The sequence below is a fragment of the Arabidopsis thaliana genome, chromosome 3 (genome assembly GCF_000001735.4).
Source record: "Arabidopsis thaliana chromosome 3, partial sequence".
NCBI classification, from domain to species: Eukaryota; Viridiplantae; Streptophyta; class Magnoliopsida; order Brassicales; family Brassicaceae; genus Arabidopsis; species Arabidopsis thaliana.
Window position 1 is genome coordinate 14,463,831 of NC_003074.8, and position 13,461 is coordinate 14,477,291.

The following is a 13,461-nucleotide window of genomic DNA, read 5'->3' on the forward strand; positions in this document are numbered from 1 at the left end:
TTGGTTTTGTTGGTTGAATTATTTATTTATTCATAAAATAGTATTTTTGACTTGCGGTTTAATTGTTGCTTTATTGGTTGGTGTAATTGAGTATTTATGGAAATATTTAATTATGTTTTTTTAAAAAACAACGGGTCAGGTTGTTTCAATTTGGTATCAGAGCGATCACGGTTCTAGGATGTGTAAAAAAATTAATTGATGAATTATTTTCCTGATGATTGATGTGGGATGAGCTAGGATGTTAGTATACTAAGGATTAATTATAGAGTGTTTAGTCAATTGTGTGTTGTTGGAGTCCTAGCATCATCTTCCTCGAGCTTTAAATGAGATTCCACGGTAAGTTGTTTGTGATATATTCTTCTGTTCTAGTTTCTTAGCCTTTTGTTCTTGAGTAGCGCAGATGGTTAGAGGAGTTGGAGATTATGGTCGTGGTCGCGGTAGAAGACGAGTCCTTGAGGGTACCGGCGAGAGTGATGGCCACAATGCAACAGTTGGGCAGAGTGTGGATTCGCATCCTGAGTTTATGGAGCCCGGGGCTGGAGACGGTTTGGTGCCGATATAGCCGGTGCAGCCGGAGTGGGGGCTGGTGGAGCTGGTGTCAAGGCCGGTGTGCATGCCGTTGGTGCTAAGGACCCAGGAATGATGGGTACCGCAGCCGGAGGAGCCCAAGTTCCAGAGGTTGGTTTGGCGGGCCTGCTGAAGCAGTTGTTAAAGTGGTTACCAGGTGTTGTACCAGTGCACGCTCCACTTGTGAGTCCAGCGGTACAGACGAAGAAGACTCAGTAGCAGGTGGCACCTAGCAAGGGCGGCAAGCCTGCGTAGGGGCAGAAGAGGAGGTAGGATCATCCTTCCAGAGTTGGACAGGGTAGTCGTGCAGGATGTTTTTCTTGTGGGAGCCTTGACTAAAAGGTAACGGATTGCACGCAGCAAGCTGAGACGAGGGAGTGCTACCACTGCAGGGAGAAGGGACATCTCAGGCCGAATTGTCCTAAGTTGCAGCGGATTGCAGTGGCTGTAGTACAGCCGGCAGTGCACCAGGGAACGCAGGTGCAGTAGGAAGTGCAGCAGTTAGCACATATTGCTGCCGGCACCGTAGGGTTACACTACGCGCGAGATAGGCGGTACCAGCAACAAAGCAATCACTGGTATGATTTCTGAGACTCAGACTTTGTGAATTATTTCTTTTGTTTTTGGATATCATTGTTTTGTGATGAATGTTGGGGTTCTTAGCACATGAGGTTTGTGTAGGGACCTTATTAGTGGGCGGTTTAGAAGACCATGTGTTGTTTGACTTTGGAGCATCGCATTGCTTCATTACCCTGGAGAGTGCCTCGCGCGGCAACATCTGTGGGGATCCTGGTGAGCAGTGTGGAGCCGTCAAGGTTGCTGGAGGGCAGTTTCTAGCGGTTCTGGGGAGAGCTAAGGGTGTGGATATTCAAATTGCAGGGGAATCGATGCCAGTAGATCTGATTATCAAGCCTATAGAGTTGTATGATGTTATTCTGGGAATGGATTGGTTGGATCATTACAGAGTACATCTTGACTACCACCGTGGGAGAGTTTCTTTTGAGTGGCCAGAAGGGAGGTTGGTTTATCAGGGAGTGAGACCTACCTCAGGGAGTCTCGTCATCTCAGCAGTGCAGGTAGAGAAAATGATCGAGAAAGACTGCGAGGCTTACCTGTTGACGATATCTATGCCGGAGTCTGTGGGGCAGGTAGCAGTGAGCGACATTCAGGTTATTGAGGAGTTCGAGGATGTGTTTCAATCGTTGCAGGGATTACCACCATCACGGTTTGATCCATTCACAATTGAGTTGGAACCAGGGACAGCGCCGTTGTCTAAGGCACCCTACAAAATGGCTCCAGCAGAGATGACAGAGCTGAAGAAGCAGATAGAGGATTTGTTGGGTAAGGGATTCATTCATCCTAGTACTTCACCTTGGGGAGAGCCGGTGTTATTTGTGAAGAAGAAGGACGAGAGTTTCCACTTATGTATTGACTGCCGGGGGTTGAACCGGGTAACTGTGAAGAACAAGTACCCTTTGCCAAGGATCGATGAGTTGTTGGATCAGTTGAGAGGTGCCACTTGTTTCTCAAAAATCGATTTGACGTCGGGTTATCACCAGATCCTGATAGCGGAGGCAGATATTCACAAGACTGCTTTCAGGACGAGATATGGACATTTTGAGTTCGTTGTGATGCCTTTCGGTTTGACTAATGCACCTGCAACGTTCATGCGGTTGATGAACAGCATGTTCCAGGAGTTTTTGGATGAGTTTGTGATCATCTTTATTGATGACATTTGGTGTATTCTAAGAGTCTTGAGGAGCATGAAGTAGATCTTAGAAGAGTGATGGAGAAGCTACGGGAGCAGAAGCTGTTCGCTAAGTTGAGCAAATGCAGTTTCTGGCAGAGAGAGATGGGTTTTTTGGGTCACATTGTTTCTGTAGAGGGAGTTTCAGTGGATCTAGAGAAGATTGAGGCTATTGAGACTGGCCTAGACCGATGAATGCCACTGAGATCAGGAGTTTTCTTGAGTTGGCAGGGTATTACAGGAGGTTCGTCAAGGGGTTTGCGAGTATGGCACAGCCGATGATTAAGCTGACAGGGAAGGATGTTCTTTTTGTGTGGTCACCAGAGTGCGAGGAGTGTTTCGTGAGCCTGAAGGAGATGTTGACGAGTATACAACGTTAGCATTGCCAGAGCATGGTGAGCCTTACATGGTGTATACTGATGCCTCGAGAGTTGGTTTGGGTTGTGTTCTGATGCAGCGTGGGAAGGATATTGCCTATGCTTCGTGGCAGTTGAGGAAGCATGAGGGCAACTATCCTACTCACGATTTGGAGATGGCTGCGGTAATCTTTGCCTTGAAGATTTTGAGGTCTTATCTTTATGGCGGGAAAGTGTAGGTGTTCACGAATCATAAGAGTCTGAAGTATATCTTCACTCAGCCAGAGCTGAACCTGATGCAGAGGCGATGGATGGAGCTGGTGGCTAATTATGATCTGGAGATAGCCTACCATCTTGGTAAGGCTAATGTGGTTGCAGACGCGTTGAGCCGTAAGCGCGTGGGGTGCAGCACCACGGCAGAGTGTTGAGGCCTTGGTGAGTGAGATTAGTGCTTTGCGATTGTGTGTTGTGGCACGGTAGCCATTGGAATTGGAAGTTGTGGATCGAGCAGATCTTCTAAGTAGAGTTCGATTGGCTCAGGAGAAGGATGAGCAGCTGATTGCGGCTTCTAAGGCAGAGGGCTCTGAGTATCAGTTCGCAGCTAATGGGACTATCTTTGTGCATGGGCGAGTTTGTGTGCCTAAGGATGAGGAGTTGCGACTGGAGATCTTTAGTGAGGCTCATGCGAGCATGTTTTCCATTCATCCAGGAGCGACTAAGATGTACTGAGACCTCAAGCAGTACTATCATTGGGCCGGGATGAAGAGGAATGTAGCTAACTGGGTCGTAGAGTGCGATGTTTGCCAGATAGTTAAGACTGAGCATCAGGAGTCGGGTGGCCTTTTGCAGAGTTTACACATTCCTGAGTGGAAGTGGGATTTTATCACGATGGATTTCGTGGTTGGTATGCCTGTGTCGCGAACCAAAGATGCTATTTGGGTGATCGTGGAGCGTCTGACTAAGTCGGCATATTTTCTGGCCATAAAAAAAACGATGAAGCGACGGTGTTGGCTAGAAATATGTGAGCGAGATCGTGAAGTTGCATGGAGTACCTATGAGTATTGTGTCAGACAGGGATTTCAAGTTTACTTCTGCGTTTTGGAGAGCCTTTCAGGCAGAGATGGGCACTAAGGTGCAGATGAGCACGGCTTATCATCTTCAGACAGATGGGCAATCTGAGAGTACTATCCAGACACTTGAGGATATGTTGCGGATGTGTTTCTTGGATTAAGGTGATCATTGGGCGGATCACTTGAGTCTGGTAGAGTTTGCTTATAACAACAACTATCAGGCGAGTATTGGGATGGCTCATTTTGAGGCGTTGTACGGGAGGCCATGCAAGACATCGTTATGCTGGACCCAAGTGGGGGAGAGGAGCATATAGGGTGCAGATTATGTTCAGGAGACCACGGAGAGAATCCGGGTTCTTAAGCTGAACATGAAGGAAGCTCAGGATCGAAAGCGGAGTTATACTAACAAGAGGAGGAGAGTTTGAGTTTGAGGTTGGGGACTATACAAATCTTATTAGATTTTTTCTAAATCTATACAAATCTTCAATATTTTAACCAACCGATAATCAAAAATTTGATTATTTTTAGAATCTAAACTAATCCATCGTTAGTTTGTTCACTTTTCATCTTCTTAACTCACTATATTGCTACAATCAAAGTCTTTCATCTATGAACAAAAACGAAAATATATGTACATAAAGAATGAAACGAGAAAGCAAATCACAAGATGTTCAACCCATTAGCTTGATAAATCCTCAAATTAAATAAACCATGTTATGACGAAGAATAGGTTCATCCCAAGGTTGAGCTGTTACAAAAAGAAAACAAATCAGAAAATCTCCAATCTATCAACAAGACAATTTCTAGCACCAATCGTAATTTTGATCTCAACAAGCCATATTATGAGGAAGAAGACTTGTATCTTCCTAATCTACTGAAAAGAATGCTGGAGCTTTTGCTCCCTAATTATTATAAAGTTTGGGGTGAGCCCATGGGTGCAAGAGAGGATGTGGGGCCCACCGGTAGAGGCGTTACAAGAAAAATGTTTATCTCTAGAGACGTCCCTAGTAGTATTTGAACAGAATGTTCCAGCAGTACCCTGATACTACAATTCAGGATGATGCAGCTGATAAAAATCAATTGAGGAGAAAGAGGAAGGGGAAAGTTGTTGACGATTGCCCCGAGAAAGTCTTGACGTATCCCGAACAAGAAAAAAACAGTTGGAGTTTGGTCAAGTTTCAATTTTAATTAACTTAAGATTTTTGGTGTTGAATGAGTCAGAACATGTTGAAGAAGACCTGGAAAATGACAAAAGAGAGGACAATATATAAGGTTTGGAAGAAGAGGATCAACTAGAAGATAAAGTAAACGATAAAAAAAGGACGGGTGATGTAACAGAGATGGAGAAGGCTAATAAGGATGCATAGATAACTCTGAAGATGAAAATCAAAAAGGAAAAGTCGCTCCATCAAGACCATCACTACACCTTAACTCTAAAATAATCACGAGTCCGATCGAGTTTGATATTTAATAAGAAAATGTGACAGTAGAAGCAAAACGAAATTCTTTATTAAAACCATTTCCACAAAAAAACTTGTAAACTCAATTCTTTCCTGAGAGAAATAATCAATAGTATTTATATAAATGCAAATCTAAAATAAAAAATATTATTCACCTTCCGTATTAGTTAGTTCGAAATCAGAAAATCCATCAAATTCATCATTTGATCCAAACTCTTGTTTTTCTATATCATCAAGATCTTCTGCTTGACCATGTTGATATGTTAGTGACTCAACTTGCAAAGAATCAACAAGAACAATTGGATCATCACTTTCATGTTGCATTGTAGTAAAATATGAATTTGAACTGAGTAATACTTTCCCTCTTGCTTTTATCATAATTGATGTCCATTGTTGATTCCTTTTTGGAGTCATCCATGGATATGGCACATAACTGACTTGATCTGCTTGTGAAGCTAAAATAAAAGGATCGTATTTTCCATAACGTTTTGCGACGTTAACATCAATAATCCCAGATTTGATTGCTCGTATGCCTCCTCCAACGGTTAAATCATACTAGTCACAGTTAAACACCACAAAATTAAGATCATCTGGTCCTGGATAATGGATCTCTAAAATCTCTTTCAATACTCCATAGATATCATGTTCTTGATTTGAACTAGAAGATGAAGTGCCTCTCACACAAACTGCATAATTGGCATTCTTTTTGTCTTTTCCATGATTATATGTGTGAAATATGAATCCACGACAAAACTACATAGGCCAAAAAGTAACTTTTGTCATTGGACCATGGACGAGTGACTGCAACCATTTTGAGAATGAATTAGTGTTCAAATTCTTCTCCCCCTGAATTTTGATAATGCATATAAAAAATTAACAACTAAAAATATATATGAAAGATTTAAATAAGGTTAAAAGAAATAATAATTTCTTATACAGTTTTGTGACCAGCTTGCAAAATATTTTTCTTTAAGTAAGGTTAGGTTGTCTCGAGTTATCCCATGGTGAGTAGTATCCACGTTCTCATCAAACAACCTACGTAATTTTTTTTAAGAATCATAACAACGTCTTATACATATAAATCATCCAAATTATACAAGGGTAAGTTATGTATTTTACGTACCTTTCAAATGGGCTCAATTCTTCACAATTCAAAAGAATATATGTTCATGCAACATGGTAGTCTTCATCTTTAAACCATATCTCCTTTGCTTTACCACTACACCTCCCTGCTTGAGTAAAAATATATGGGACATTATCAAACTGTTGTGTATTGTGATCATCTCCATCATAATGTCGATCTCCAACTCTAGTTTTCGTCTTTATGTGTGGTTTAAAATAATAAGTTCAAAATGTATTGATGTATTGTTAAACAATCATTCCTTCTACTTTAGCCTTATTTTTTAACTTTTCTTTTTGAAATGGCCTATGTATCATTCAAACTGATACATCCATCTAAATTGTAAAGGTCCTCCAAGTCGAGCTTTCTTTGGCAAATGAGTAGGCAAATGTTCCATAACCTAAAAAACAAGATTGTGGAAATATTTTCTCCAAATTACAGAAAACAATAACATTGCAACACTATCTCCGTATAATATGTTCTTGAACAAATATTTCCAAAAAAGAAGCTAATGCCTACAAAAAGAAAAAGTTATTTAATTATTAAGTTGTGACCATATAGACTAGGTTAAAAGTCTCAAACTAAGAAGTCAAGAAAAGGGTCATTGAATTAATTAAAAGAATTTTTTAGAGTAACCCACTTATTGAGTTTTAATTGCAGGTTTTGGCAAAGTGGGGAATGGCTTCCACCGTTTAGCCATTAAGGCAAATTCTGACGAAAATGCCGTTAAACATGAACTGGATTGCGACTATTCACTTTCGGTTTTCATTTTTTTGTGTGGTTATGTTTTTATAAAAAAAAATTCTATGAAAAAGTGAAACAAAGAAAGAAATTCGAAGAATCAGAAAACGAAAGAAACAAAAATCTGAGTTCATGTGTAAATAAAAACGAAAGAAACGAAAGTGAATATGTCATAGAAGAAGAGAAACAAGATTCGTGTGAGAGAACAAGTGTTCTTCCGAAGTAATTGACTTAACCACTGGACAATTAAAATAAACTCAAACTCTTTAGTTTTTGAACTTAAAATATGTTAGATGTACAATATTTATATATAATAAGCATTCTAAACGTAAATATAAAAGAAAACAATATTTCTGAGATAACTGTTAACAATCGGCTACAAAATTAGGGTTTAAGAGGTTGTAGACGAGTCTAACATTACAATTATACCTTTATTAAATTTCTTATGTGTACGTGTATGTAATTTACGGTGTGCGTACATGTGTACATGCAAATATGTTAGAGTATGATTTATTATAAAAGCGGCATACAAAATTATTTATTGAGTTTGTACATTAGAAATCTTTGGTTATTTAGATTAGATGGGATCTATTTATGCGGGTTTTCCCATAAAATCTATGCTTATATAATAATTAAATAAAAACATATGGTCAAAGTATAGTTGTTCCTCATACTTTTGAAAAATGTTATGTACGTACATGTATAATAATGTACGTACATCTTTGTTGATGAGTTAAAATTGTTGAGATATATTGATTGATATAATAATAAATCAATATTGGCGATGGGGGAGGTATATTCTACGGTAGTCCTACTGGAGATGAAGACATTGTTATTTGCAGGAAAAAAATTGTTTGTAAACATACTCACAACTTACAATGTCTCTCATGCCATACTAATTTATATTTTTTAATTGTCATCTTCAACGCCCTCTTCGTCATCCCCACCCTCATTATGTTCGTCCTCTTTATTGTCCTCGACTTCTTCTTCCTCATCTAATCCTCATTGTTTTCAAATACATTAGGTACCTAAAATATGTTTTTGTTGTATTTTCACCTCCAACCCACGGTTAGTTTCATCAACAAGGTCCCACATCATGCACATAATATTCACACTTATCAGATTGGACAAAGAAAACAAAAATGTTTACACTTAGATCTCTACTATGAATAAAAAAAAATGTTCGCATTGGTGTTGTATAGATGAGAACCTATCAACACAGAAGGATTAAGGACTTGGTATATTATAATAAAATTATATGTGGTTTTGTCGAAGAGAATTATGGTCCTTTTACGAATCTTTGTAATGTTTGGTATCTACGATGGTGCATACCGCGAGTTAGCCAAATGTTATGTATTTAGTAGGAAACGCGTTTCCATGACGTTTTTTGTGTTTCCAACCTCAGAGCGAATTTCCATGCAACCTTGGCTATCGTCTTTGGAATCTGCTCCACCGTCGATTAAGATCCCATGCATTCTTGGTGGGAATCAATGTCCAAGCAATTACTGTGCATTATATCTTGCATCATTATCCTCTTTGGAGATTCTCACTCTTAAGATGACGACCTAAATCCGATGATAATTTTTTCTCTTAATTTATTTTAATTATATTTTATTTGTATTTTGCATAGTAAACAGATTGTTAGATTTGTTTTGTTTTGCGGAATAATATAAAGATATTTAGAAAATCTGTGTATTTTTGTTAGTTTGATGTATATACAAATTAATTGTTTTTTATATTTGATCAATTAGACGATATAATGTGAAATTTACTCTGCGGTACACCGTTGGTCAAATATTTGTATCTAATAATTTGAATTTTAAGGTATAGTTGTTTTGTTCATGTTATGTTGTTTGTTTTGTTTAGTGTTTAAGATTATATGATTGTATTCTAATTGCTAATTCTAAGATTTCACTCGTACTATATTATCCCGTATTAATATAGACCCAAACTCGTTCCACCATATAACCTTGTCTGGTAAAATTAAATATTATTTTGTTATTTTTAATTTTTTTTATTGTTATATATTAAAAATTGGGGGATTGACCCATGGTATATCTCAAATTAATATTTTTAAAACTGATTTGTGATTTACAAATTTATAATATTGTAGTATGTAAAACCGATATATACTGTATATCTTTCAATAAGATGTAACTCTTATAATTAAAGTGTAGTAGAATTTGGTTTTATATGGATAAATATTTATACAAATGAGATCATGTTATTAAGTTACAATCATGAAGTTTAAAATTAAGTAAGTTGTAAAAACTTAATTCATTTCTTATTTAATCTAAAACTACTAAAGTTTTCCTTTCTCATAATTGTTAAAATAATTGTATATTTTAGAAGTCAAAGTTTTTATAAATTGATATTTGCAACCTCTTGAAACTATGGATTTACACATAGTGCACCATGGTTTAATTTTTATTTTATTTTCTTATAAACTGATAAATTTGTTGATTTTAGTTAAAAATGAAAACATTGAATTAAGTTTTATTTGTTTTGTTTATATTTTAAGATGATATAATTATATTTGATTGTTAATTTTATGATTTCATATGTGGTATAATATCGACCAACACCCGGCTCAGCATTTAACCCGTCCCTTAAAAATAAACATCATTTTGTTATTTTTCTTTTTATTGATACTTTTATTTAAAAGACATATAATTTAATTCAATTTAAAAGTTTGCATTCAAATGGGTCTATATATATATATATATATATATATATATTCATATACATTGTTAATATCATAAACATTTATAGATTGGTAACATTGTTAATAAATATTTCTCATCGCGAAATTGAAAATATCGTGGATAAATATCTATAATTTTAGTATTTACCAACTCGCAAATATTAAAATTTATTTTAAAACGTATTATTTCTTGAACAGTAAAACGAAAATAATTTATTGATACAACTAAAAGTTAGTAATGTGATAATGAAGAGAAATTATGCAATTGTGAAATAATGACAAAAGTGGATCCAGCCATTATTTAAAGTGGGGAAAAGGTTTCGGTTTTTTAGGGTTAGATGCACAATAACTAGGGTTAGTTGCACTATATTTGAAACAAATATATCGATGTTGAATATTCATATATCATTTAATATTTAATGTTTTTTTTGTAGGCCGATTCTTATTACACACCTATAAACCAGCTTCATCAAATAGTAGTTCTGGTAATATCTTGTAAAACGCGTCTTTGAATTGCTGTTAGGTATTGGTTTTTGGTCTCCAGATTTCTTTTGCAACATAAGTTCTCTTTTTTCCACCAAAATGTTCTGTTATCTGCAAATGCATCCCAAACATGTAAAACCTGAAAATGACTATAAAAGACTCAACAAATAACAAGTAGACTCCAAAACTAATACTTAAATCATACTTAAAACGGGTACATACAGAGGTATATCAACTCGCTAGACTTAGCTTTTGCTTGCCCTCAACCAAAACACAAAAGTAGAACCCGTGGAAGAGGTTTGAAAGGAATTCCCAACATTCTCTAGCCTATTGCCATGATCATTCTAACCAAATCCATATGCCTAGCAAGTTTAATCAAATCTGAACCAACATGTAATTCTCCGCAAGCTTACACAACACTCTAGATTCCATACCTAAGTTTCACAACTATATCCAACATGCTTTCATTGATGGGTTTCATCAAGCAAGCTAATATTCAAGAACCTTCTAGACTCATTCTTGTACTATACCATGATAACTCGACCATTATCTTCTGTTTTTTATTGTTTCTCTCCACATGCTTAATTCTTTTCAGAGATAGGACAAAGAAGTATTCAGAGATAGGACAAAGAAGTACTCGCTTCATCGAATAGATATTGTAATGCCCTTGACCAAGACTAGGACTTGGCCGAGGAATGGCTATCGAGGAAAACTTGATCGTGAGCGATGAGAAATAATTTTGGAGCTGAGCCAAGGTATTCTAGGACAATACCAAGGTTTTGATCAAGAAAAATTAAAGATGGACAGAGAAAAACAGTTTTAGTACGACGGGACAGTAGACGGTCTACAGAGCAGTTATCGGCAGTTCACGGGTTACTACGGACATTTCCCGCGAATGAACGAGTAGATAAAGACGTTTAAGCCTCTCCTTAATGGATTAGCTCCTTCAAGCATATCCATTTGGTGAAGATAAGATCGTCTGAGTTTATCCGTAGATGGATAAGATCGTCTGATCCTATCCGCATGAGGATAAGACCGATCTTGTCTATCCGTGCGTTTGGATAACGTTCCGGATAATAATGATCATGCCTATCCCGCCACCTCTAGCTTATCCAAACCAACCTTCCAACACTATAAATACCCCCCTTCCGCCTCATTTGTTTTCTCACACCGAAAATGACTTAAAACCCGAAACTTTAGCTTAGTACGTCCGAGAGAGTTCCCGGGAGTGCTTTTGAGCGGGTAGTCGAGAGTCTAGGGGTCCGATAGTCCTTAGTTGCTTAGCCAAGGTAAGTTTCAGTCATATGAAGTAGCATATCGTTAGGAACTAGATTTAGTTAATTAATTACTAGAATTATGAGGTTAAGTAGGATTAGTAATTGTTAAGTATGATTAGTAATGGTTAAGTAGGATTAATAATAATTAATTAGTATTTCCCAAGCATGATCAGGGTTAGCTAAACCATGATTAGCGGGACTAATCATGATTAGAGTAATGATTAATTATGCTTAGTGTAATTAATCGGTAAGTAGTTCCGCCCTTAGTATTAGAATATTTCTTAAGAGGTCGGTTCGATCCAATGCTTAGATCCATTACTTCGGAGAAAGCTTGGTCGGATCGTAATCTGTATAGGGATTCGAGAGTAGTCGTTTCCTGAGAGCTAAGCCAAGGTGAGTTCAGGTTATGCGTGTTGCATGTGGTTGCATGTTGTTCGATGAACACATGTAAACCAACTTGTTTGTTTAATTGTTTGATGAGAACTAGAATGGATTAGGTGTTAATTATGCATTGATTACTTGGATCCTCGGTTATACGTTAAGTCGGTTAATCTGGTTATTGTTGTGATTAAATCTTGCTTGTATGATTGCTTGATTTATTGTGGTTGATTGTTGATAAACCATGTGAGGTTAAGTCCCCATGGTTTATATGTGCTTGTGCATGATTGATTGTTGCATGAGTTAGTTTCATACATATTAGTATAGTTTGCGTATGTGATGCTTCCCTAAGGCCGTATCCTAGTAGTGTGCATAGTGGCTAGTTTCCTACACACGAATGGTACGAAGACTCGGAGATGAAGGGCTCGCAACCAATGGCCGAGTGTTGCATGACGATGTAGCCTGAGTTTCCACCACAATATGGGACTCAGAACTTAGTGATGTTCTATACATGTTTAGCCTTTGTGGCTACGTGTATAAGTGTTCACAACTAAGGGAAGGGAATATCCATACGCGGGGCCCTAGGTTTAGTGGTTGAGTAGATAGTTGCATACATATTTAATTTCTATACTCGTTTAGCGTTTGTGGCTACGTGTATATGTGTTCACGACTAAGGGAAGGGAAGATCAATACGCGGGGCCCTAGGTTTAGTGGTCATACATATTTAATTTCGTTGCGCATTGTTTGTGTATACTGCGTGGAGTATATACAATTTGATTGTTGCATTGCTTGGTTGCTTGTTATTTTGGGTTTGGGTGGGGAATTATTGCATGTTTAGGAGAACCCGAATTCACTGAGCGATTAGCGCTCATCCCTTATTCTCTTTTGCAGGCAACCATTATGTAAGACTCAATTTACCGATAAGTAATAAAGCTCTGATTTTATAAAACCATGTGTCTCCCATGATATAATTAGTCATGTCCAGACTATCATAACTCACGTATCGCAGTACAGGTTGCAAAGCCTTAAGCCACGTTCGTGAGGAACGGCACTCCCGGTCGGCACACTCGGGCGAACGGATTTGTTCCGAGAGCCTAGGTTGGCTGACTACGGGCGTCCACGTGACGCTCTCGTTCCGTCCTGGGCCTAGGAAGGGATAGGGGTGCACTAGATCATTCTTTAGAATGTAAACTAATAGGATCCAAGGAAATATTCTTAGCCCTTTACACTACAGGAAATCATCTCATATACCAGGTATGAACAAGGAGTCAAGTTCTATAAATACTAACCATTTTGACGAGGTAAAAGGTAGAGCAGTGAGATTAGCTCCAACCTTAATGGATTGTGTTGTAAATCAGGATATTCTCAAGTCTATTGGTTTACAATCTGGATTTTCCAATAGTCGGATTGAATCGAAACAACAGCAATAATCAACCAGGCAATAATCTAAAGAATATAGATCATAATTCGTAACTAGACTCTACAAAAAACGCTGATTTTTTTTTTACGATAACTATAAAAACGAAAAATAAAAAGAATAAAAAAATAAAAGCATCAT

The 13,461-nt window shown here is 37.5% G+C and overlaps 2 pseudogenes across 2 annotated transcripts; one reads left to right on the forward strand and one right to left on the reverse strand.

The window, feature by feature from the left end:
- Window positions 1-400: 400 nt before the first annotated feature.
- Window positions 401-4,252, forward strand: AT3G42313 (annotated as a pseudogene; the record flags this gene model as incomplete). Its single annotated transcript has 1 exon — window positions 401-4,252.
- Window positions 4,253-5,351: 1,099 nt separating this feature from the next.
- On the reverse strand, window positions 5,352-6,877 carry AT3G42316 (annotated as a pseudogene; the record flags this gene model as incomplete). Its single annotated transcript has 1 exon — window positions 5,352-6,877.
- Window positions 6,878-13,461: the final 6,584 nt, after the last annotated feature.